We start from the raw sequence: 5,266 nt of genomic DNA, 5'->3' as shown, positions 1-5,266 counted from the left end.
TGTTGTAATCTTTCTGATGAGTCACAAAACATCCAGCATCAGCTCAATATTTTACACAATTTGGCCTTGGATTTAAAAATGGATAATGTAGAATCTTGGTGGGAAGGCTTTTGGGCTTGGTTACCCAGAGGCTTAATGGGAAATATTCTACGCTATTTAGTTATTATTATTGTTATTTTAATTGGTGGGTGCTGCCTTGTTCAATGTCTCTCTTCTCTTTGCAACATGTGTATCACAGCTTTTAGCCCTAAACCCTCGCCTACATTGCCTCAGGGTCAAGTATATGCCCTATATAAACAACTGCAAACATGCTCTTCTACTGATTATTATAATCCCCTTAGTAACCTTTTATATGACTATGCTTTGTCTAACAAAATAAAAAAGAGTGAGATGTAGTAGCAATTGAGATCCTGTAGATGGCGCAAGCAGCAAACTGCTGTGTCTAATACAGGGGCCTCTTTGCATGATCTCACTCCCTACTATCTTGGGCTGGAAAGTCCCGGACTTGTACGTGACCTCACCTTACTAACATCACCGCTATTCTTAAGGATTGTTTGGGAGGTTTCACCAATGCTGCATCTATTCTCCAATCCAAATGCTGTATCTATGTTACTCTTCCTTATTTATAAAAATAGTATAAAAGTAATAAACATTATGTGGTAGTCAGACATCTTTTCACATTGAAATGACTGGTTATTGAACTCCCACAACCCAGAATATCTGGTGGCAAGCAGTTCCACTGGTTAATTGTTCTCACTGTCAGGAAGTTTCTCCTTAGTCTTAGTTTGCTTCTCTCTTTGTTCAGTTTTCATCCATTACTTCTTGTTTGCCTTCTGGTCCTTTGGAAAATAAGTTGACCCCCCTTCTTTCTGGCAGCCCCTTAAAAGCCTGTTGCTTATCACACTCTTGAGCAAAGCATGTGAGCCATTTCCTCCTTTCAGTGGTCCATGAAAGTACATCTATAGTACGTAGATAATAAAGTCAAAAAAAGATGAACAACATTTTTACAGAACTATAGATAAGTTGAGGCTGGGTGTGACAAGGAATGGCTGCGAGAGGAGGGGCCAGGCGAGGTACCCCTTGACATGAGTGACATTGAATGGTCACGCCCTCACAATCCCATGACCACCAAGCCACACCCAGCCAGTCACATGACCACACCCAACCAGCAAGCCACACCCACCCAGCCACATGACCACCAAGCCACGCCCACAAATTAGGCCATGCCCATGGAACCGGTTGTAAAGAAATTTGAATCCCACCCCTACCCCAACTCCATGGAAGACTGCAAGAAACTCCCATTGCAGCTTCTCTTATTTTGTGTTTTTTTTCTTCCCCAATGTCACAGCATGGGGCTACAAGGGGGAAGACCCCACGCACACATGCCCTCAACACACACACATGCCCTCAACAAACCTTCTGAGATGGCAGGATACAAACACATGCACAGACACACACACACACACACACAAATGCAAACAAACAAATACATGTGCATGTCTGGGAGAGGTGAGTTAAGAGATATTAAGAGAGAGGCCCATCAGGCACAGAGGTAACTACAGGGGGAGGGGTCAAAATGGAAAGCCTCAAGGATGTCTGAAAATCTAAAAATATGGCTTTTCCAAAATATTTACTGAATCTTCCTCCCATAGAATAGTAGGCATCATAATAATCTTTGTGTGGTCTCTGAGCAGATATTAATAGGTTTTCCTGACTCACCAACGCCATCTCTCATTTCAGTATATTCCAGTATAATCTAGAACCATAATGGCAAACCTATGGCGCATGTGCCAGGGGTGGCACACAGAGACTTCTTCATGGGCACGCGCACCATCACCAGCTGCTCTTCTGGTGATAGAACAAGGCCTGACACAGCATTTTTTAATTTTGAGACCACAATTTTTGCCATTTTTCTAAATCAATCCCATATCCAAAAATTTTCTCCCAAGCAATCATCATTCCTTTAACTTGTTCCTCCTCCAATTTAAATTCTAATAGATGTCCATAAAGTTTTTAAATTATCTTTTCATCAGTACCCATCAAAATTTTATCTAAATCAGTCAACTTATCATAAATACCTTCTGCTTTAGAGTCTTTATCAAACCTAGATTGTATTTGCAAATATGAAAACCAATTCATTTTTACACTTTTTTCTTCCAACGCTTGCATAGATTTAAGTTCACCCTTTTCATTCAATATCTCACCATATCTAACTGTTTGTTCCTTTTTATATATTATTGGATAAGAAAAAGTTTCAATAGTTGATATCCATGTTGGAATTTTTAAGTAATATTGTTTTTTTATCTTCTCCCAGTTCAAAAACAATGCCTCTCAAATATAATGTCTTCTAAAATACCCCTGTGTTTTAGTTCCCTTATACCATAGAAAGGCATGCCATCCAAATAGCAAGTCATGGCCTTCTAAAGTCAATAATCTACTGTTCCTTAGTGTTAACCATTCTGTTACCCACATCAAACTTGTCACCTGGTAATATAGTTCTCAATTGCTCAAGGCAAACCCTCCTCTTACTCTTGCATCTTGTAACAGTTTTAATTTTATTCTTGCTTTTTTACCCTGCCAAATATATTTCAACACAATTCTATTTAAATCTTCAAAAAACTCTTTCCCTAGTTGAATAGGAATTGTCTGGAATAAATATAAAACTCTCAGCAATATATTCATCTTAACTGGGATATTCTCCCAATCAATGATAGTTGCAGTTTTTCCCATTTTATCAAATCTGTCACAATCTGCTGTTTGAGTTTAACATAGTTATCTTCCTTCAGTGTACTACATCTTGGTGTAATATATATCTCTAAATATTTAACCTTGTTCATGACCTGTATTTCTAAAATTTCTTCCAACTCTTTCTTTCATCTTGCTAACATATTCTTTGTTAATATCTTTGTTTTGTCTTTATTTATTCTCAAACCTGCTACTTTTCCATATTCTTCTATTTTTTTCTATTAATTTGGGTGCTGTTTCCAATGGGTCTTCTAATATAAATACCAGGTCATCTGCAAAAGCTTGCAATTTATGCTCCTCCTTTTTAATTTTCATTCCTTTTATTTCTTTTTCTTCTCTAATATTCCTGTTTAACACTTCCAATGTTAACACAAACAGCAGAGGCGACAATGGACAGCCTTGCCTTGTCCCTTTTCTTATATCTATAGATTCTGTTAATTCCCCATTCACCATCACCTTTGCAGTTTGTTCATAGTATATTGTTTCAGTGGCTTGGATAAATTTTTTACCAAAGCCCATTTGTATCAATTGCAGTAAAATAAATTGCCAACTCACATTGTCAAAGGCTTTTTGTGCATCTAGAAACATCAAAGCCATTTGCTTCTCAGGGTGTGCTTCATAATATTCCAGAGTATCCAGAATAATTCTCACATTGTCTTTGATTTGTCTCTGGCAGAAATCCATTTTGATCAGTATGGATAAAATTATTTAAGTATCTTTTTAGTCTTTCTGCCAAAATTGAAGCAAAGATTTTATAGTCTGAGTTCAATAGTGATATAGGTCTATAATTTTTAACTTGCTGCAGGTCTGTACCTTCCTTCGGTATAAGTGTAATGTATGCTTCTGACCATGTTTTTGGTATTCTTTCTTTGACATAACTTCATTCATAACTTCTAAAAGATGAAAATTCAATATTTCCTGAAAAGTCTTGTAAAATTCCGCTGGCAAACCATCTGGACCTGGTGCTTTCCCAACATTCTGTTTTTTTAAGGCTTCTGTTAATTCCATCATTGTTATATTTCCTTCTAACATTGTTTCAATATTTTTAGGTATCTGAGGTAGGTTCACTTTCTGTAGATATTGCTTAACTTTTTCTTCTCGAATATTCTCTTGAAAGTAAAGTTTTCCATAGTAGTCTTGTATACTTTTTTTCTTCTCCTCATTTCCATAGCAAACCTGTCCTTTTTATTTATTAATTGACTAATCCTTCTTGCTTCTCTTTCCTTTCTCAGTTTATAAGCTAGCCATCTGCCTGGTTTGTTTGCATCTTCAAAGTAATTCTGTTTGACATTTTTAATTTTTTGTGCTAATTCCTCTTTTTCCATTTGTCCCATTTTATGTTTAATTATATCCATTTTATTTTTAATGTCTTTTTTTGTGGGAACATCTGTAAATCTTTTTCCAGTCTTTTATAGTCATCCTCTAATGTCTTGAATGTCTTTTTCTGTTTTATGTTTCTTCTCCTAGTATAATCTATTATCAAGCCTCTTGTGTAGGCCTTCATCGTGTCCCAGAGATTCTGTAAAGATGTATCCTTTTTTCTATTTGAGCAAGAAAACAAGTTCTTTCTCTATTCTCTGTTTAAAGTCTTTTTCTTTTAATATCGTATTATTTAAAGTCCATCTAGATCTCCTCTTGTATCCTTTCCAAATAATTGAAATTGGATTATGATCTGCCCAAGTGCTTGTTTCTATTTCAATCTCTCGTACATTAGTCAATCATTCTGCTGACATCCATATCCTATCTATTCTAGACCAGGATGTATGCCTGTTTGAATAAAAAGTATATTGCTTACTTTCCACATTTCTCTCTCTCCATGCATCTTTTAAATTAAATTCTTCTGTTATTCGAAGGAAGGATTTTGGTAGTATCTTTCTAACTTTCTTTGTTGTTTTCTGTGTTTTATACTCCAACCGGTCATTAATTATTCCATTAAAATATCCCATCATACAAATATTAACATAGTCCAATTCAATTATTTTCATATGTAATTTTCTGTAGAATTCTTCTTGTTTATTATTCAGGGCATAAATTGCAATTAAAAGTGTTTTAACATTGTTATCCGTTATTTCCACCATCAGAATCCTTCCATCATCATCTGTGTAGATTAGATCTACCAAAATTGTTTCTTTAATATATAATACCACACCTCTTTTTTTGGATTGTGCCAGCGACATAAATAATTTCCCTAGTTTTCCTTGTTTTAGTATGTATTCGTGTTGTTTTTTTAATATGTACCTCTTGTTGTTCTCTGGGTTCACCGCCTACTGCACCTTCTTCTTTTTCTTTTTCAATTACTGCTATACACTCCTCTTGGAATTCAATTAGTGACTCTTCCTTTCTTTCTTCTTTCTCCTTTCCTCTAAAGTATTCTAAGTAGAATAGCTCAGCTTTTTCAACTGTGTCAATTCTGTGTCTTTGTTCCTGCCAAGTGAACAAGAGGCCTTCTGGCATCAACCATCTGTAGTTTACTCCTCTTTTAAGTAACTCTTTAGTCAAGAATAAATATTCTCTTCTCATC

Source organism: Notechis scutatus, chromosome Z (assembly GCF_049901735.1).
Source record: "Notechis scutatus isolate UNSWTSFEM ecotype Mainland chromosome Z, rNotScu1.2, whole genome shotgun sequence".
Taxonomy (NCBI): Eukaryota; Metazoa; Chordata; class Lepidosauria; order Squamata; family Elapidae; genus Notechis; species Notechis scutatus.
This window is presented reverse-complemented; position numbering follows the sequence as displayed.